Genomic DNA, 23052 nt, shown 5'->3' on the forward strand with positions numbered 1-23052 from the left:
GGATCATTTCCTTCTTCTTATGGCTATTTATACATTTTGCTTGCTGTTGACTATGTTTCTAAGTGGGTTGAGGCAGTCCCTTGCAAATCTAATGATCATCAAGTTGTTTTAAAATTTTTAAAAGAAAACATTTTTGCAAGGTTTGGCATGCCTAAAGCCATAATCAGTGATAATGGCACCCATTTTTGTAACAAGCATTTCTCGGCCTTAATGAAGAAGTATGGTATCCATCACAAAATCTCTACTCCCTATCATCCTCAAACCAATGGACAAGCTGAACTAGCAAATAGGGAGATTAAAAACATTCTTGAAAAAACAGTTAACCCGAACAGGAAGGATTGGTCTTTGAGATTGTCTGATGCCTTGTGGGCTTATAGAACAGCCTTTAAAACCATTTTGGGCATGTCTCCATATAGACTAGTGTATGGTAAGGCTTGCCATTTGCCTGTAGAGTTGGAACATAGAGCGTATTGGGCCATTAAGCAATGCAATTTTAACATTGATAAAGCTGGTTGTGCGAGAAAATTGCAGTTGTCTGAGTTGGATGAGTTGAGGAAGGATGCCTACAACAACTCTAAGTTGTCCAAAGAAAGAATGAAGAATTTCCATGACAAACACATTCAACGTAAGACTTTTGAGCCTAATCAAAAAGTGTTATTGTACAACTCTCGGTTACACTTGTTCCCTGGTAAGTTAAGGTCTCGATGGAGTGGGCCCTATGTGGTACAAAATGTTTTTCCTCATGGTGCTATAGAGATAATGAATCCTCTCAATGGTAACATTTTTAAGGTTAATGGTCAAAGGCTCAAGCCTTTTATTTCTAACTTTGCACCTGAGGAATCTACTCTACATTTGCTTGATCCTAATTGATGGATCTTGATCTATTCATTTCTTTTCATTGTTTTGTTTTGTTCTTCAGTTTTTATCTTTTATTTTGGCTGCATTCCTTTCAAAGCTATCCAGGTACTTCCTTTTCCTCTTTCCTTCAGTTTTTCTTTGAATTTTCGATTCTTCTTTTAGTTGTTTTGCCCCTTAACTGCTCTCGTTGTGTAAATTTTTTTCGTTTCTCTTGCATCATTGAGGACAATGCTACAATCTAGTTGGGAGGTGGAAGAGAATTTATTTATCTGTTTGCATGCCTTAGACATATTTTGGTCCACTAAAATAAAAAAAAAAACAAAATAATAATAATAATAATAATAATAATAATAATAATAATAATAATAATAATAATAATAATTGGATCCGTCCGTGACCTGACAAGTGTGGCTGGAGATTTGAAAAAAATCGCCTGATGTTGTTGACAAACGAGATTGAAGGCTCCGAGTTTCTAAGAAATGTCATTTTCACCGAAATCACATTACTCTTTGACTTGGATGATAGCTCGTCTGGTTCTTTATGCTATCTCTATAAAATCAGTCCTGAAGTTCATCCAATCCGCATCAAGTTTTCTTCTCATCTCTATAACTCATCTGCATTCTGTCAACATTCTCGTTTTAAGCCTTCTATTTCTTTGTCAATGGCTCATTCTTCTAACATTTCTCTAGATCCATCCATGAGACATTCTGCATCTCAACCTCCTGTCCTTTCTGCAGCTACCATTGGTGCCATGTTGCAACAAGAGAATAACAGTATGGCTAATAAGTCAGACTCCGATGCTATCTACGACTTGGTGAGTCTTGGGACTCGCTACTCATCCTCCATTGTTGCTTTTTCCCAGCGGGTACAAGCCAAAAACCATGAGGTTGAAAGGCTTAAAGAACAAATTGTTGTACTTCAACGAATTGTTCAAGAGTCTCACATAAGGGAAGGAATCATTCGGCAGAAGAATAAACAGTTGAAATCTCTATTAGATTCTTCATTCCGCTTGCCAGTTCCCATGGATAGGGATGACATGATGTTGTATGAAGAGAATGAGCGTCTCAAACATGAGGCTAAGAACCTCAAGTTTATGTAAAAGTAAAATAAATAAATAAATAAATAAATAAAAAATTTCTTTTACTTTCTTGCTTGTTTTGCATTTTGAATTAATTTCTGATTCTTCATTGTATATACCGTATTTGTTTGTTTTGTTTTTCTTTCTTTTGCTTTTTGTGTTTTTAACTTTGACAGAAATCTCCTCCTTGTGTACGCTCGAATATCTCAGGTGAATTTTTTCCTCTCTGTTAATCATTTTCGTCTCAATATATGTTCTACAGTGTTTATCTTGCTCCAATTCATGTCTGTATAACATACATCATCGAATATTCAATTGCTGAACATTGAGGACAATGTCACATTTAGTTGGGGGGAGGGTTTTCTGTTAAAAATGTGTTAAAATTCTGTTAAAAATGTGTTAAAAAAAAAAAAAAAAAAGAGAGATTTGTTGAGGTCATGGAACATGGGGAATGTAGTGCTAATATGAGTATATGTCAAAAGAGGGACTTATCCATTTTATTTAGTTGTTAAACCAAGGGAAAGATGTTAAAAGTTTTGCTAAAACACACACAACACATACCTGGAAGGCCTAGAAAGACTACATTGAGTCCTTGTTGGTTGATTTACACTTCAATTGTTTGAGACTCTAATGAACCATATCCTAATGGCTTAGGAAGAGATCTGAAATGAATTAAATGAGAAAAGGGACAAGCCAGGGATCCAAAAAATATAAAAAAATAAAAATAAAAAAAATAAAAAAATCCTTTAGGTAGACTAGTGGTAAGGACTGACTTGTGAAAGTGTGGATAGGCGCACATTCATAGGTCCGATTCCCCCACTAGGAAATCTAAAAACATAAAAAAACAAAAATTACGTTTGTGTAGTGGAAAAGGCTGCCTATTACCGGGGTCCTTACAAAAAAAAAAAAAGTAGGCGCCTTTCAAAGTGTAATAGCGTGAAAGCCGCCACTACAATGGTTTTGAATTAGAGTAAGACCATGTGGTTTTCTCAGATTGGTTGTTGTGATTGAAACTGTTAATGTCTCTTGGTAGTCGATCTTGGAATTCTAACCCCATTTCCATGGACTTGAAAGAAAGCAAGCTTTGTTACATGTAATTCCCTTGGTTGATTAACTAAATTGTGTATAAATCTCTTAGTTGATACAAAATTCAGATTAATCTATCTCCAGTGTTCTTAAACTCAACAAGTCTATTTCATGGTATGTGATTCTCGAACTTCTTTTGAAATTGTAGTTGGAAATCTCACCTTTGCATGAATTCATTCACTTTATTTGCTAGAGTCTAGCAGAAAGCTAGTTGAGGGGTGTGATGAAGCGCTAAAATTGCATGATTAAGTTACTTAAGCGAACAAATTGTTTAATAAAAAATGATTTAAGTACTTAATTATGCAATAGATCACATTACTTGAGTCAATTGATAAATTCTGGTATTTTGGTGTTTAAAAAGATTTATAATGCAATTGTTTAACATGAAAATAAATATTTCATTTTTATTCCTCTCATAACAGGGATAGTTTGGGCAATACACAGCAAAGATATCATTCAAGTGTGAATATACATGTGCTGACCATTGCAAGACATGCAACACACATGCAATACACGTGCAGCATGAGCTGCACATTTGCTGTGAATTGTATAAACTAACAGCACACACTCGGCATGCAGCAACAAGACCCTTGGACGGCTGGAGCAGAAAACTCAAACATGCATATCATGTTGAGCAGCAGAGGAATGGAGGCTACAGCAGGAGAAGAAATGAAGGTAGCACGTTGCAACACAGCACATGCAGAAAAATCTTTCAACACAGCAGACAATCACGCTGAAAGAAAAGCACATGTACAGCAGCAGAAAAATCTTTCAACACAGCAGACAATCACGCTGAAGGAAAAGCACTTGGACAGCATCAGCAGAAGATCATTCGGACCACAACATCACACATGCAGAAAATTCAACCATGCAGCAGACCAACACATGCAGACATGCAGAAAAATGCAAACATACAGACCAAACTCACATGGACAGCACACCAATGCAGAAAACATGTTGCTGGAAGGCAAGTTTTTCTTGCTTCTGCACATGGAAGGTCAATGATAGCTCACACTTTGCATGCTGGAGCAAATCATGTTGATCAGGACAGCAAGAAATCAGATGGAGTTTTCTGTTTGGTAGCAGCAGGAAGACTTGGACAGCTGTTTTTCTTGACTTTTACTTTCATTTTTTTCTTGCTTTCGGTTTGGCAGTAGGAGGACTTGGGAGTTTCAGTTTTTTTTCTTTCTTTTCTTCTGGTTTAAGAGAGGCGGCTGGTTTAGGGTCCGGGGAACTTGAATTTTTTTTTATTTTTTGGTTGGAGACAATTTGGTAGGGGGATTGTTATTTTCTTTCTTTTGTTTTCAGATGCAAGGATGCAGTTTTATCTTCTTTTCTTTCTTTCATATTTCGTCGGCTACAGCAGTAGCTTAGCTTGTTTTTATTCTTCTTTCTTTTTCATTCGGCTACAGTTCAGTAGCTTAGCTTGAAGTTTTCTTTTGCTTTTCGTTCAGTGTTTGCAGAACAAGAGTTTAAGTTTTTAGTTTTTCTGTTCGGTTGTAGCTTGGAGCATCTTGATCTCTTTTCGTTTTCGGCATCTGGAGTTTCTTGTTGGTACTTTTGCTGTCATTTACATTAGAGTGCCTTAAGTTTTCAATTTTTAATTTACTTTCCGTTAAGAGTAGCTTAGTTGGAGTTTTTTCTTCTTCTTTTCATTTCCTTTGGGCAGCGTTAAGTTTCATTTAATTTTCTTAAGTTTTATTCATTTAGTTAGTTTTGATTTGTTTTATTTCTTTGAGCTTTGACCGTTTGAATTGCTGTTTTTTTAGTATAGATCATCTATTTTGCATTTTAAAATTTATTCTATGTTAGTAATTTCATTAATTTTTAATATGAGTTTATTTAGATTACTTTTTATTGTTAGAAATATTATGCGTAGCTAATTTCTTAAGCTTGGGTTGCGGAATGGGACGTGATTTGTTTTGGATTTTAGATCGATACAATATTTTGTTGATAATGTTGATTTCACTAAGTTACTAGTTGGATTTAAATTGAAAATAGATTGAAGCTCTTGCTCTTATTTTGTTGTTGACGTAAGGCACATCAAAAGCTTGAAAATTATCAAGGCTTCTCTCGTTTGGTTGTTAATGTGTGTTCGGCTAGTAAAATAGAAAATCCCTTAGGAAAATATTGCAAAAACTTGAGCTTAACCTTTTTATCTTCCGGTTATCAATGCCTTGATTGGGTTGTTAATCGAGAAAATTATCTAAAATCCAAAATAAAGAGAGTCCCAAACCCAACCCAAGTGTTCGTTAATTTGTTATTTTTAAACTCTAATTTCAACTTCGATTATCTTTTTGCATTGCATTTTAATTTTATTTTCATCTCTCATACTCGATTCACTTGTTACTCACAAATCTTTTATACGCTTTGATAACCCATTGTCCCTGTGGAATACGATCCTGGACTTATCCTTGATACAACTTGACACTTCTACACTTGGAAGCACATTCGACGACGAGTCAGAGAACCAAGGAGAGAGGAACTTAGTGTTTAGGGACTAAACTGAGGTCCCTAACAAAGTGGGTACAGTCGCAAACTGCCCGAACAAACTACCTCCATGTGAGGGTCAATGGATGGTACTAGCTCCGGGTTAGCCTGACCTCCCCCACAGAGGAGAGCTGGTCCAGCCCCGAGGAGAGCTGGTCACCCCATCCTATCATGGCGAATGGATGATTACCTCCCCCAAGGGGCCCAAAGGGAAGGGTGTGGTTTGAGGTGCCCCTACCCCTCCCTCGGGGGAGTGCGAGATAGTCCCAAGCCACCTGACAAAACTTTAGAAATATTGTCTCCTCCCGTGGGTAACGTCTGAAAGCTTCGCACATCAACCAGACAACCTAGGTTTGCAAACTTTAGTGATTATTTACACTAATTGGTTTGACTTTTGCAAGGACAACAAGCAACCCCTCTCACCAAGTGTGGAGGTCAATGAGGCTTGGCCAGTCATACACATACTGCGCGACCTCCGCCAAAGTATTCAGGCGAGTGCCAACTTACATGCCACACGACCCCTATTGCCAAGCACGAGGATCAACGAGGTGCGTCCCATCATACACACCACACGACCTACGCCAAAGTGTTTACACCTAGTCATACATACCATGCAACCTCTGCCAAAGTATTTGGGCGAGTTCAGGCTTACGCGCCCCTCGACCCCTCTCGCCAAGCACGAGGGTCAATAGAGGAATGTAGCCTCCACAAAGGATTCCTAAGGAAGACCAGTCTAACATACCACACAGCCTCCTCAAAGAGTTTTTGTGAAGCCTTTGGGAAAATCCAAGTCTACATGCATGCTAGACAACCTACGCCAGAAGTTATAAACGAACTCGACAACACATGTCGCACCACGCCTATGAAGGAATGCGGGCAAGCACAACTTAAGTTTGTAAAGGGTTTTGGGCCAAACATGGCTAGGCAATAAGCAGGTAAAACAACCATTACACTCGGCGGGGTACTGCCGTTGGGAGCACAAACACCACCAGCTCGACCTAAGCACTCAACCATCACGCAGGTAAATGGTCGAGGTTGTCATGCTCAGCAAGGTACCACCCAACATTTGGGGAACACTCTTGCAACTCAATGAACGATTAATAAGCTAAAAAACAAGTAAACTAGAAGCATTGCAAAACGTTAAGGGCATAAATAAGAGAACACTTTATTCATTAGCTGCTAGCCACAAAATAGAAGAACATAGCATTAGTAGAAACCCTACAAAGAAAAGAAAGATTAAATGGATCTACAGCATAGTCAAACTCGGTGGGGTGCATTACGATACCATTGGCAAAAAGATCCAGGGTCGGTGATGTGGCCAAAGGACCACCCCTTGAGGGAAATGGCATAGTCATTCTCACTTCCACACCAAACGTTGAGAAGCCCAAGCGACTTCTCCTCTGTGATGACTCCCATTCAGGATAGGGATGTGCCCATGAGCTTGACTCAGCTCATCCCACCAAATAAGTCAAAATATAGGAAAACCCATCGAGTGAGGCTGCTACACAACATGATTCACACCACCCCTATAGCGCTTCCCCAGATGATGAAGGACACCACATGTCTCAGTAAGCAACCCCAAAGGCTTGTGGATATTCCATATGGAGAGGATGAGAGTAAGTCAATGATAACTGGTAGTTTAAGGTCGACGAAGGGAGGCCTTTTCTCCTCTAGGAAGGCTCTTACGACCTCCTCTACTGAACACAACATCGATCTTCAACTAAATGTTCCCTTAAAGGAGTCAAGTCGAGAAAGCAAAACTTTAGTCAAGGAAGGAACTACTCAAGTAAGAGGGAGGGGATGATGAATCCAAACAATGAGGAGCACCTCATATAGGCAACCCAAGGAATCATACACCACTCCCCACGTCTGGGAAACGCGTCACATCCGATATGACACCCGTCGCTTAGTCATTGATGCCCTGTGGCGTGAGCCGCATTAGAAGAGGTACGAAAATAGGGTCTCAATACACCAGTCACTACAGTAACCTGGTAGGTGATAAGACCCCTCGGTATGAACATCTAGCTCAACCACTAGGGAAGGGAACAAACGACACTAAAGTGTCAGACAAAGCATAGAAATATGGCAACACACAAAATCAGACATATATTAAAACCAGTTCGTACAAAGGAAGAAGCAAGAAAAGAAAAAACTTTACACCAAAACATTGGAAAGCAACAAAAGGGATACTATAACGCCCATCCTTGTGGTGGGTCCTTTAGAAAATAATTTTAAGAAAATAGAGGAGAATTACAGTTCCTTTTAAAATTTTCTTTCCTTTCGTGCCAGGATACAAAAGACTCCATGTTTATAAATAAAACTTGTTTTCTTAATTAAAAAGTTATAGTGAAAAATATTAAATTTCATAATTAAAATCTTTCGTACAAAATAACATGTCTAGGCTTTCGTGCTCTTCCTCGTGGGTTGTGCCTGTCCTGACGCATCATGCTCATCTTGTCCCTGGGAGGGCACACATTAAAACTAAAATGAATCGATGACTCGTAAGCATTATTTCATACAGTTAAAATATAATAACATAGGTTTTTAGTCATGTATTCATCACTTCATACATATCATACATAGCATGCATAGACATTCTATTTGTTTTAAAATGTTGCAAGGTGAGGTTTTTCTTTAAACGTGCTCTCTTCTCGTAAAACAGTTCCCCACGCCTCGCTGCCTTCATTTCTTAAAGAGTTTGTTCATGCATACATCTTTTTATACATACATGCATTCTTTCTTAACATGCATACATTCTTTCTTATCACTTTCATTGGTCGTTGCACACTGTTACGCCCTATGTGCTCGGGTTAGCGATCTTTTGGACCTGATTTTGCCCGTGGCCATGGGTTGGAAATCCATTCCATCAGGGTGCAGTACTGGGTGCACTACCAGTACTACTTACCCAGAATTGCAATCTGCCCAGTCCATTCCTTTGGTACCTTTTCCTTTCCATTCATGTGGTCATTACGTATCTTCATACATTAAGCATTCAGTCCATTCATTCCTTTAAGTCCTTTCATTCCTTTAAGTCCTTTCATTCCTTTTCAATCCATTCAGTCCTTTACAGTTCTTTACAGTTCTTTCATTCAATTCTTACAATTTTTACAGTCCTTCAGTCCTTTCATTCATAAAAGTCATTTTAAAACAGTTTTCTTTCATGGCATCATTTAAAATGACAGTTCGTGCATCATTTAAAGCATCGGTTCATTTCATTTCATGAACATACATACAATACATACCACATATAGCATCCATCCACATGCACACACTTACATACTTTGGGTGCGTGAAAAGGGGCTGCCAAGGAGGGCCGTTACTTATGTATACTTGAAAACTTATGCTTAGCTTTATTTCTTAAAAGTGTCAGTTCGTAAAACTTATTTCGTAAAGAAAAACATTTCATTTTCATCTTCTTTTATTTAGAAAACTCTAGAAGAGTATGAAAGCAATACTTACCTGGACTTCATGCCATACTCATTCCATGCAGTCCATTTATGTGCGTGTCAGATGGCAACCTACATGCATACACATAACCTGACGTCATTCTCTGTCTAATGCATAAGCAGCTGATTGAGCTGAAATATTGCATGTTTTAGCTATTTAAAACCAATGTATTTTAAATTCTTCATGACACTATTATTGGTTTTAGATGGAAAAATGGTTAATAAGCATAAATACGAGTTGTGATTTTTAATTGATTGATATCATGTTTATGCTTAATTTTATAACTATGATTTAATGGGACAATATTTCCTCACAAAGATAGTCTGTTTTTGATAATTTATTTTTGAGTGTTATTTCTTTCTTCTTATTTTCAGTTTAAATAAAATTCAAATGAGATCCGGTTGAAACTTTTGATAAAAAATGCATACTAATTGAGAGGAAGGAAGGACGTACTTGGCAGCTGAAAAAGAAGACACAAAATGAAGAATCAGTGGTTATTTTCTTCCTTTGATTATTCAAGATGCATGTGAGAGAATTTTTGGAGGTGCAACATTAAAGTCTAAAAATGGAGCTGAAATGTGAAGGCTTGAGCCTGCAACTTCTTGTTATTTAGCTTGACTTCTATGTTGATAAGAGTTGAAAATTGAAAGCTACATTTCGGTACTGTAAACGTGGTAAGCAGATCAATCAAATATTTGGAAGCTCTCATGTCGGTTGGTGCAGTTAAAGTGGACGGAATTAGAGTGAGGATTGTCGTGCTTAATTTGTGGAAAGAGACACTTTAGAAAGTTGGTGGTTATTATTTATAAGAAGTCGGCTGCAATTGGGATGGGAGGAAGACCGACTAGAAGCAGCTATATATATATATATATATGTTGTTGAACGATGCAGTAGGTGAGTAGAAATTGAAGTGCATGCCGTGCCGTGCATTACTTGGATTGGGGAGAATTTGTACACTGAATATAAGAGGCGTGCTTGACTTGTAGAGAGGGAGACGTGCAGAAAAAAATAAAGAAAAAGAGGTGTCGTGATTAAAGGGAAGAGAAGAGATAGGAGAGTGGGTGAGCAAATGAGCCGTGTATCAACCAATGGAGACGTGCGGAATTTTAATGTGCTGAAAAGTATTAATTGAAGTTTGGCACCGACGTGAGACTTGGCACCAACGTTAGGCAGCTGTGTATATATATATATATTGCTGGACAAAAGAGAAACGGACCGGGGGGGGGGGGCTTCCCCTCCTGGCTGGAGTGAGACCGGCTGGGGGAGGGAAGACGTGTTGAGAGAATTGGAGAGGTAAGATGCAGGCAAGAGAGAGATTTGATTGAAGGAGGCAGTCGGTGGGTGAATGATTGTGTAGAGTCGGTGCATGAAATGCTGGAAAGCTTTTCATTTGGTTGGTACGTGGAGAGATATTGAGGGAGTTTGAGTGGAGTGGTGTTTAGTTCTAGAAGTAAGAGTCAATTGATTAAAGATAAAGCAAGGTGTCGTGTGATATTTGGCTGAATAGAAATGGAGATTGACATGGGAAGTAAACGTGTGAGTGAAATAAATGGTGGAAAGTAAAGCTGAGGGAGTGTCGGCAGGAAACATGAATTGAGTTTTCTGACTCTATGCTGGACGGTAGAGATAAAGAGGTTGGGATAAGATTTATTTTCTGAAGTGGAGAAGTGTCGGTGGGATTAGAAGCTGGAAGTATAGGTGTTCTGATTTCATTGGATTTATTTGGATGTGAGAGAAGCAGCCGGTCGGTGTATGATTAAATGGGGTCTTCCTCTGGCTTTAGACGAAAAAGAAGGAGCTGGTTTGAAGCAAACGGAATGACTTGAACGGAAGGCTAGTTTTCTCTTTTACGTTCGTTGTGAGAGCTGGGAGTGACGGAACGGACTGGTCTTTAGGGGAGTTTTTTTTTTTAATTCAATTTCCTGTTTTATGATCTAAGTTGTTTTCATTTTAGCTTGAGTTTTATTTTAATATTATCATGGATAATGTTTACAATATTTTTATAATACTTGTGATGAATATGGTTGGTCAAATTTTCATACTAAGGTTAGAGGTGAAGTTTAATGATTTAAATATTGTTTTCAGATCCACGTAAAATTTATTCTACGAGCTTGATCGATTGAAGGGTTTTATTATTGGATATTTTGATTATCTATATACTCGTCTTGATTCATTGTGATTTCTGAATACAGTGAATGCTTGAGGAATCCCTGTGATATTCAAATAGATTTGTAAATGTTTTAATCATCAATCGTTCACGCTCAATTATAAGCGACTATTTTTCTTGATCTTAAATGCTAAATCTTCCAATTAGACGGAATCATTATTCTAGTTTAATTGAAGTAAATCAATTCAGAAACAATATCATAAATTATTAAACGGATCCTCGAAACCTTAGTCTTTCTCCATATCTTTATATTCGATTGTACGTTTCTTTTAGTAATTTCATTTCATTGTCTGAATTTATTTTCTTTATCACAAAAGTCAATCCCTGTGGATTCGATCCTGTAAGATACTAAAACACCTGTATACTTGCAGGTAAAACTGCACTAAATTTTTGGTTCATTAATTTGAGTCAAAGTTTAGTCGCAACAGCAGCTATACTAGAAATAGAATTATACCTCACTTGGAACACTCTCCATCCATCCCTGGGCTCTTACATGCTATTTACTATGCTAAAACCTTTGAAGTCTTATTCCTTAAAGTGAACCTCCGTAATTCACATTAGGGTTAAGACACTAAGACCTTCATCTTATTCTTCTATCAACCACATGTCGACGCATGACTCAGACTGACTAAGTCACACATCTCAATCCTAGACAACTTACCCATTACTACCTTTACATATTGTAAACCTGTCTGACACACGTGTCTCGCCAGAGGCACATGGACCTTATCCCTTTTTCACCTAAGATCAACTTATAGTTCAAAAAATGTCTGCTTGTATAAACAAGCTCCATACTCCGATACCAACTTGCTCAAACCCGATCCATAGGACTCTTCATACTTCCCAGCCATGTATAAGTTCATCCCGACACTTAACAAGAGGACTGCATCCACAAATGCACCTCTGTCACTTCACGTAGCTTGAGACAAATTCTGAGACACGTCACGATGCCCATCATGCTTCCGCTGCACTACTCTTACACCTTTCCACCACTTTACACATATTCTCAGCCATAAGTCAACTACAAGGTGACACCCGTCACCTCGGACTACAGGCCATGTCACAGCTGCTTCGAGACACTGTTACATAGTTCCCGATGCTACACAATATACTCTATGCTCCTCAACTATGCTGTTCAAACCTTCATGACATGCCGTCTGGTGTATCATGACACAGCACAGAGTACACTTTGTGTGAACTCTCTTCCATTCACCCTACGCCTCACATCACTACGACGCATGCCACACGGTGCATCGCTGCACTACATGGAGTACACTCCATGTGTACTCCCTTCATATATCCCGTCACATCACAACTAAGGCATACACTTCACGCCCATACTTCACAGCACAGTCCATAACACTACACAATTCTTCCTAACACTTCGTTAAATAGCCACACTTCACTTCACCACTATGCAGTGAACTCCACAATTACTAACAACACAGTCTACAGTCCAACCAATCAACTAACATTAATATAAATAACAAGAGATAGAGGGTTATACCATCGATGAGATAACCTGTGCGTCACTCGTTGCCCGTCACGATCAATACGTTGGAGGAATCATACGTGGCGGTTAAACAGTGTATCGTGGCGGTTAGCCACGTACAGTGGGTGTCCACCACGTGAAGTGGCGGTTTGAGTTTGGGAATAGTTAGGCGTAGTCTTGTAAAGGCTTAAGGTGGCCTCATGGTGGTCTGGGTGATAGAGCACGGTGGCATCACGCCGTGAACAGTGCACCCGAGAGAGAGTGAGGGTGCATGAGGTGGAGGAAGGCTATGGAATTTCGTGGGGAGCTAGGGGGTGAAAGAGGGAGGCTGGTGGAAGTGATTGGTGGTAAGGGAGGTGGAGCACGGCAGCGCTAGGGCCATCAGTGGGGGGTAAAACTGTGTATGAAACCCATTTTTGGGTAGAGAGAGAGGCTCGTAGGGGAGGTGAGGAGGTGCTGGTAGTTCATCAGTGGCTAGGGATCATAGTGGTGGAGCTTGGTGGCCCAGCTGGCCAAGCACGGTGGTGCAAGGGAGATAAATGGGTTTGAAACCCATTTTAGTCAAGTTGCTCTAGGATGAGAGAGAGAGCACGTGAGAGCTCGCTGGTGGGAGGGGATGTTGGCCGGAGGGAGAGGAGTAGTTGGTGACCGGCGGTGAGACCATGGCTATCGTGTACGACGGCGTGGATGAGAGGAGTGGGTTTTCACCCATTTCGATTAGAGATATCGAGGGAGAAGAGAGAGGGTACGTGGGGCTTGCCGGTGTGAAGGGGTTCACCGGTGGGGTGGTGGAGCTGCAGTGGTGGCACGGTGAGGCTGGACACAGTGGCAAGGGGCTGGGCTGGACGAGCATGGGTGAAGAGGGGATTGCTTCCATCGGCTGGGAGAGAAGGAGAGGACAGAGAGTGAGGAAAGGAAAAGTGAGGAGACAAAGAGAGGGACTTGGGTATTTAATCCAGGTCCTTCACTTTGGGATCTTCAAAATGATCTAACGATGAGTTTAAATATTGATTTGAAAATGCATAATATAAAATAAAACACTGAGAAGAATTAAGATAGAATATTACTTTATAAACTAATTAAAGTTTATAAAATAATATTCTTTCATCATTAATTAAAATGATGATGTCTCGTTAATCACTCGAAGAGAATAAAACCATTTAAATTAATTTAGAGTTTTTAACATAAATTTAAATCTCGTAATATTTTTAGATGACTAAAATATTTAATTTAAATAATTTTCCACAATTATAATATTTTTAGAACTCTTAAAACATAATATAATTGTGTTATTTAAAAACAATCTTAGTCCAATAACACTAGAAATATCACATATAAATATTTTCATAATATTTAAAATATTGAACTTGCTTTAAAATCCGCTTGGTATCTTTTAGAACACGTCATTGAGGTACGGCATGTAGAACGAGGCTCGTAATTATAGAAGAAAGAATGAGTGGGTTATTACAAACACAAAGCCCCCCTAAGAAGCATCATAATCTTCCTCTCTGGGCTCAACAGGACCCAACTCTAAGGAACTCAGGATTGTTGCTAGTGTGGCGGGAGTAGCCTGGAATGCGATAGGAACTAGATCCACCCCTACCTGAGCTCCCGCCACTATCGTTGTTGGACTGGGAACTACTGAGTCAAGGTCCAATGAGGACAGGTTACCCCCAGGGTTCAACAACAGGTAGCCCTTCAATGCCTCATGACCCAAGGAAAAGCCGTGCTGCCATGCCTCGTCTCTAACCTACCACACCCACGATAATTTCAACTGTAGCTCCCTTCGTTCAGCCCTCACAGCCTTAAGGGATTTCCACCTCTTCGAAAAGGACTTTGAAAGTCACAGGAAAACCTCTCTACAGCAAATCGGTGGGATACGTCGATGAACTCATGCTTCCTGCTCAACTCCGAGTTGGTGGCCTGGAGACTCTTGAGTTTCTCTGACTGACGATCGAGCATATCCTAGAGGCTTTCCCTTACATCCACCTCGCATACATGGTCTTGGTAACACAAGGAGACCTCATCTTGGGACTTTTGCAAGTTAGAATCTAAGTTACATAGGTGTTGGCGCTAGTCGGCAAGGGAGCCCTCCAATGCCTCCTGAGCCCCCTATCGCCCTGAGGCCGCCCAAAGCTGCACAGACCATGGAACGGGACTCTTGGTTCTGAGACTCCCACCTCTCTTGACTCCCTAGGACCGCACAAGGAAATGGGCGATGCACCCAAGCTCGGTAGCATGTAAATCCCTCTTCCCTAGTAGAGGGTCGGGAAGGTCGTTGAGTAGATACCCCCACCGAAGATTGCCCGAAAGAGGGGAGGATGTTGTCATCAGAGTCTGACGCGACTAGCGAGCTCCATCGAGGTCCTTTTCCCTTCCCCTCCACTGGTGGACTATTAGAGCATCTGCGAGTTGGCACCTGATTGGCTTTAGCGGAATAGAGGTCCTCTAGCAGCGCAACACCGCATGGGCGGGAAGGTATCGCCATAGGCTATCGGTGCTCAACAGAGCATTCGACCAAGCTTTTTTAGAATGGCTGGTAACCCAGTCCTGTACAATCTCTATCCGACGGAGCTCTTCCGAGGTTGCTGGTGACCTTACGAACTCCCCCTAGTGCACAACCCCTCAATTTGCTCGAATCAGGAAGTTTTGCCCCGCAACTTGCCCCAAAGGATATTCTCACCCAATGCCAGAAACGAAGGAAAAAGTGTAGGGAACACCGGGCCCTGCTATCATATCTTTGTTCTAGGTGGGTGAACAGCTAAGAAGAACATAAATTGCAAGTATTTCCCCTCTTATTAAGGGCTCGGTGAGTAAGAAAGAACTCTCGATCAGTGAGATCAAGCCACACATCCCAAACCTCTTCCAACGCTCACCGCCAAATCACGCAGTACCCACAAGGGTTCTTTAGGCATTGGGGAGAAGTTAGGCCGGTGCCACGCCTCCCATGTCTAGCACATCTCAAACTGGGCAACAGAAAGGCAACCATAGACCGTTTGAAAACATGGAGGGAAACAGTATGACCTTGTAAGTAAACCCCTCAGGATCCATGGCCCCTTCGTCTGGTGGCAGGACCTTGAAAACAATGCGCTTAGTCACATTGTAGTCCTGCCTCAAGGTTTGCAGGTTCGAGGAAGTGACCAACGAATGCCACGAGGAACCTACGTACCCCTGGCCCTCGGGGGAACTTCTGAAGGTCCCCCCCGCGATAGGTGGGTTGGAAAGACTAGAAGACCCAATGGGCTCGGGGCCCTCCGAACCTTTCAAAGCAGCACAAAAGGATTTCTTAGGAGCCATTAGAGTGAAAGAAAATGGTAGTGAGCACCGGGAATAGGAAAAGCTTGGGTAACACATGAGGAGGCTAGATGTGGTGTAGCTGAACAAAGTATGTATCCCGTCCATCCTTACCCTCCTGTGTTTATATGCATGCCCGAGGGGTTCATTATTAACCAGATGACTAACACAAGAGGGGGTTGAATTGGATTGTATTTAAAAATTAAAAATTATAAATCAAATACACAATATAAAATATAAACAAAATACGAAGCATCAATAAATATAAAGAGTAAGGGTAAGAGAGAAGTAAACTTAGTATGTTAATGAGGTTCGGCCCCATTGCCTACGTCCTCGCTTCAAGCTACCCCTTGAGAATTTCCAAATTTACTATTCAACCTCCTTCTGGTGGAGATAGAAACCTATTACACTTTTAAGCAACACCACTACAAAGAATTCGTGTAGAACACCCTCTACACTTGCAATCACCTAACATGTGGTGATTCAACTATTTTCTTTATAGAATACCTTCTACACTCACAAGGGTTATACACACCCTTTTACTGATACAAGAGCTGATAGTGGGTAGGTTATCAAAGAACACTCCTCAATGAGTGAAATAAGAACAATATAGCACAAACTATATCTCTTAAAATGAACAAGGGTTGAGACTCAATGCTTATAGAAAAGAGAATGAAAGCTTTGAATAAATGTTGTATGCTCTTGTTGTTGTAAATTTGAAGCTTTCAATTGATCTATTTATAGTCATATGAGACTTCATATTCAAATTTAAAAAGATTCACATGTCAAAGATAACATCATTCACTTTTCAAAAAATTCAAATAAAAGTTTCACTCCTTTTACAATTGTCAAAGACAATGTCATCTCTTTTTCAAAATATTCAAACCTATTCTTTTACTTTTCGCATATGACAAAAGAAGCATGATTTTCTTTTCAAAATTTTCAAATAAAATCATCTACCTTTTGTATATGTCAAAAAGAGCATGAATCATTTTTCAAACTTTTCAAACCTACTCTTTTACTTTTCGCATATGACAATGAATATGATTTACTTTTCATATTTTTCAAACAAAATCATCTTCCTTTTGCATATGTCAAAAAGAGCATTAATTACTTTTAAAAATTTTCAAACAAAACATGCACATGTGAAATATGGCAGTCAATCATCTTTCAAATTTTTAAATTTAATTTTCAAAATATTCATACACGTGTGAAAATTGTATTTTAATGCTTTATGATAAAATATTAATTTTGAGCCTTAATCCTAATTTTGAATTTTTTAAGAGAAGTACAAAATTACTCTGTGAGCTTTAATGTGAACTTGTTCCCTTTCTTGCTCATGCTTAGTTCATTGATGTGCTTGGCTCCATTTGTGTAGAAAACTTGAAGTTGAGACTCCTTTATGCTTGAATTCATTTGTTATCATCAAAATCCATATGTAGACATATAATTACATGAAGCTTGAAACCTTGGGTTCAACATTCGTAATTAGGGATAATAGGAGCCCCCACGCCGCATTAACGCAGCGGGAGAAGGTGTGACAGGAACTACTCGAGGCTCTCAGCACAAGCTGAATAGAGTGGGCATCATTGAGTGAGCGAGAAAAAACCATCAAAATTTGCCATAACCAAAGGGAGGGGAACTGTCGAGCCACGTCCACAGAAACTCACTAGGGTAAAACACCATGAGTAACCACTACTTGGCACATTAACTGTAGTGAGAAGCAAGAGCAACTTCAATTGGTTCATCTATGGGACAGAGGAACAAGAATATGCAGAAATTTCCAAACCGTTTCGGTAGGAATTTGCAGGGTAACTGTTGGGGAGATTTTCTCGAGACCTTGGGCCCAGGAGCATAGGCCCAACTCAAGAGATAGAAACACTTCCTCCGAAACACAGACAGGCCCTGGAAGCCCAGCCCATCACTTTAAGGGTAGAACCTGTCTGACTTCCCAATGACCCACCTGAGAGCCCCTACCCCAGGCAGCACAGACATAGGTGTTGGGTCGGGGCGGACCACAAACAAGGGAGCATAGGGAACCTTTCAGACAGGGGAAAAAGAACATGCCCTCTCGATGGGACTCCCCACGTAGGCATCTCCAATAAGCCACGCCGCATTAATTGCTTCACTAGAGGACCATGCCACATTAAATGAGGTCTGCCAAGGGATGCTCCTCTGTAGAGCTGTAGGTCATGGGTCTCTGACCTCGGACGCAGGTATAAAAGAAGACATAAGGGATGAAAGAAGAAAAGAGCTCAGTAAGGCCCATGTAGAACTCGACTAACTAGGGATAGCAATGCCCAAAATGTTTTCAAAGGATAGGTGTAGGCGCCACATGGCAAGGAGGACCATTTGGTCTTTTCTAGAAAGAAACTTAGGGAAAAGGCAAGGTGTGGCACTTGTCCAGCATGCATGAGGTTTCAAAAGATATGAGTAGAGGATGATGTCACCCAAACTAGGCCTTACACGCCCACATGCAAAGGCCATTTCAAAAGATTAAGTTTTTCACGCATGTGAAGAGAAAGAGAATGAGACGTTTGGAGTTCCAAGGAGATCTTACTTGGGAAGGTATAAAGCTATGTTCTATACGAATGTTAAAAGACCAAGAGAGGAGAGAGGGGGTGACGGCAAGCATGGGGAAGGCTAAGGGATCATCTTAGGAAGATCAAGGATTACCAAGGGTAGAGCTAGGGTTTCCGGCCAACCCAAGAAACATCCACTTACTTGCTACATGGCAACCATGCACATGGGAAGGAGTCCCAAGAAGGATTTGAAATTGTGTTTTTACTTTTGAACCACCAAGTATATTCAATCTAGACTTGAAAGGAAGGGCATAAGGGGAAAGTGAGAAAAGAGAGGATTGGATGGAGAGGGCCACATGCCCCATGTAAGAAGCAACCTTTGGTTTTCCAAAGCAATCTCATCCTAGGGAAAAGAAAGAGACCCTTTTGTCTAACAAGCCAAGTGGCATCCATGCACAAGGCCCTTGGTGAGAAAGAAGAAAGGGGGGTGTATATAAGAAGGGGGAAACGGAATGTGAGGAGGCTTTTTGAATGAAATTCCAGATTTGTGTCTTAGCATCATTTGGCCATCACCATTACTCTCTCTATAGTTGTATTTTCTCAAACTTTCTCACTAACCAAACACCACCACTCTTACCTTCATTCTCAAAAATTATCAAAATTTCTTCTTCAATATTTCGAGTAAAAGCTTGGCATCCGAAGGTAAGAATCTCATCTCCATCTTTTGATAAACACGCACAACCAAGTGAAGAACCCATCTCTTCATTTTTTAGTTTTAGGGTTTTCTCACACGAACACAGTTGTCATGTTAGCAACTAAAGTTTTTTCTTTAAGGAATAAGAAACCTAAAATAATACCCTTCGTACTTCAAGCATAGAAACACAAGTTTTGGAAGGACATATGTTTCGGTTTCTACTCAAAAGAAAAACTAGGGTTCCAAAAGCTTCGGTTCTAGTGTTTTCAACATGAGAAAATGATTTCAAAAATCTTAAGACACTTACACTCACTCATATTTCAAAGAATAAGGTTTGTTGATGACTTCTAATTTGCTATGTTACATTTTCAGATTTCTTGTTAATATTATCGTGGATTTTTGTAAGTAAACTTCCAACTTTCTTTGGATAACTCTTGTATATGCCTTGTGAACTTTTGCTTGATATTTCATTGCTTGAATCTTGCTATATTATGGATTGTATATTTCGTTTTGATATGAATATGAGATGCCATGTTTGGATAATAGTTTGTTGAAGTGTATTTCGAACATGCCACGAATAGGGTTTCGGTTTTCACATGTAAATGTGCTATGTATGCTTCTTTTGATCTAAGAACATGTGAAGTCATGTGAATATAAGATGTGATGATGAAAATCCATGTTTGAGAGGCTTGGATGTTTTGGCCAAGGCCATATTGAGGGAATATGAATCTTTTTTGGATTGGAAAAAGTGTGATTTAAGTGTGTTTATATGTATTCATTATATGATTACATGTTCTAATATTCTCAAGCCATATTGTGAGATGTACATTGTGATTTGGATCATATATGTTTCGGGTTGCATATATTTGCATGCGTATGGTGAATTATTATGTCATCTTCCTTACATTGGATTCTATGTTTTATAAAATGAAGAGTTAAAGTATTTTTTATCACGACCCCAAATGCTAGGATGGGGAAATGCTCTAGTGGAACTCCATGTCCACTCTGGAGTGTCTAAAGTTGAGTGGAGACCCCTGGGTCGACAGGCCTCGAAAGGTTCCTTGAGAAAAGGATACCGAAGTGAGGTTGCACCAAAAGCTAGCCATACGGTGAAGGCGAAGTAAGCAAACTGCCATAGAAGAAAAGATTTATGATAAGATGTAGTCACCTTGATCCAGTGGATCAATGGTTGATGCGGTAACTAGCAGGGAACACACGGTACATAGGGGAGCCATGAGGTATCCATCCATGTGAATCATGAAATGAACAAGGAATTTGAGCTCTATGTTATGCTATGCTATGTGATGACATGCCATGAAATGATATGTTATGAAATGCCATGATAAGATATGTTATGTCATGATAAGTTATGATGTGATATGATCATGATATGAAAATGTTTATGAAAAGATAAGAATGGCATGTTATGTTATGACAAGTAAAGTACAAGGACCTGAGCTCAAATGATATGAACATGTGTTAAGAAATCTAAAAGATGAAAATATGTTTTATAAAAGGTCAGTGTTGCATATGTCAAAGTTTTTACGTCAAAATTCATGTCCATGCATTTATTTATGAATTGCGATTGTTTGTGGTTTGCTTATATATGCCTTTGTTATCTACTGTATGTTGACTGTTTATTTGCTGAGATTTCTTGAAATCTCACTGTGGTAGTTTCCACTACCATTCCCCAACCGGAATGGTAGAAGTTGTGATAGGCGTAGGTGACAAAGCTAAAGAGAACGACACTCCTTCCAAAGAGGATAGTGTCAAAAATGGAAGCTAGCTCTTTTGAGCCCTGAATCCAAGTGCAATTATAGACCATCAAAAAGACCATTACTGAAGTACTTCACCTTATTGATGAACTAAAGCGACTTAGGAACTGTGGCAAGGATCGGTTCCTTGGGAAGAGAGTTAAGCTGGAAAGGCCATAGTCTTTTGGAATCTTTTTTTTTTTAAATAGTATTTTGATGGTCCCTTTGTTTTTGGAAATGTTTCAAAACAATTAACTCTTTTGGAAAAACTTGGTCATGGAATTTTTCAACTTTTGGGATTTTACATTTAGTACCATGATTATTTATTGCCACTGTCCTTAAGTAGTTAAAGAATTTTCCACTGTGATTTACTACATACTACTAGATTATAGGTGCATTGCATCTTAACTGTCATGTACGAGGGGTATGTAACCTCATGTTGTATGTCCTGACGCTTCAGTCACCATCAAATCCCAAATGGGTGCTGGCGGCATCACATGGAGGCTCTATCAGGCCACCACCACAATCGCTGGATCTGGGAGTTGTCTCATGTTTGCAGGACCCAGGTCAAAAACCTGAGCTGCCGAGGGCCCGGCCCAAGAGTGTAGGAAACACACCATCAACAATGTGTTAAGAGTTTAAAAGATGAAAAGTCATTTTATGAAAGAGTCCATGTTGCACATGTCAAAGTTTTACATCAATATACATGCTCATGCATTCATTTGTGGTTTGCTTTTATATGCTTGTGATATCTGTGGCATGTTGACTGTTTACTTGCTGAGATTTCTCAAAATTTCACTGTGATAGTTTCCATTACCATTCCTCTCCCAAAATGATAGAAGTTGTGAAAGGTACAAGACACTAACGAATCAAGAATTTAGATGGCATAATGATAGAGGACAAGTTAATTATTTGAGGCAGTTAGAAGTGTCAAAATATGTTATAGTTTGCGCCACTAGACTCAGTTAAGTATTTAGGACTTTATGGCACAATAACCTATTTTAAATATTTTGTACGAAATGCCTATTTGAAACTATGAAATTATTTTTAGGGGCACTTCGGAGTTGAGCTTTGGTAAACAATTTTTACTGTCGGTTAATATGAATATTTAAGATTTTTCAGTACTAAGTTTATTACGCATTTTTTTGGAGTGAATAGTAACCTCGATAAGCGTACTAAGTGCAGTTTTTTCAAAATCACAGTGTGGAATGTCTAAATTAGGTTAGAGAAGTCTTATTTGGACACTTGGCAAGATCTTAGCTACACATAGTCAATAGTATTAGACATTTGGTACAAAGAGGAACCATTAGATGGATTTGTGAAGGAAATAAATGTGTGAGATCATAACACCTAAGCAAAACTTTTTTTTCATCTAATCAACCAAATTGAGCTAGATCAAAGAGGGTTTCAACCCTAGTGAAACCCTAAACGATTGGAATCCAATTGAAACCCCAAAGCTTGGTTGAAACCGAAACCCTAAACGGTTTCCCCAAACCCTAAAGTTGGCCTTCAAACCTAGCCTTGTTGATCTAATTTCTAGCATTGTGTTTAATAACTTGATTAAATCACTTCCACATGCTATTAATTTCTCAAATTCTTGTTATGAAATTATTATCCAACCTTTTAAACCTTGAAAATTTGATTGGGCAAAGAAAAATTGAATTTGGGCTTGATAGCATCTCAAAACCTAACCAAACCCCATTTAAACCCCAAATTGAAGTCCACTTGGTTGAGGCCCACGAATTTGGCAACCTTGGCAAAGCTTCTTGAAGAAGTTTCCTCGCCCACATGGCAGACCATCCACTGCCCTTGGCTGCACCCAATAGTGCCTTGATATGAAGGAGAATCCACTTCATCAACCACCATACCTCATAGCTTCTGCAGGCAGTCCTTTGCCCCTCACTATTCTCCACTTTATGTCACATAGCCACCTCTAATCAAGGGTCATTCAAGCCCTTATCTTCCCCCTCCAGAAGTCTAAAGTCGTGCAAGACACATTTCCTTCCCTTTCCAGTTAGTTTGGTGTTGATTATTAGCTTTTTCTAAATGGATGTTTTAAATATAGTTTTAAACTTAGGATAGGAAGATATTTGTTGCAAAATTTTGGTTTAAGCATGAGTTTTGAATCTGGAAGAAATTGCAACAAAAAACAAGAGAAATGGCCTACAGA

This window comes from Carya illinoinensis, chromosome 2 (assembly GCF_018687715.1).
Source record: "Carya illinoinensis cultivar Pawnee chromosome 2, C.illinoinensisPawnee_v1, whole genome shotgun sequence".
Classification (NCBI taxonomy): domain Eukaryota; kingdom Viridiplantae; phylum Streptophyta; class Magnoliopsida; order Fagales; family Juglandaceae; genus Carya; species Carya illinoinensis.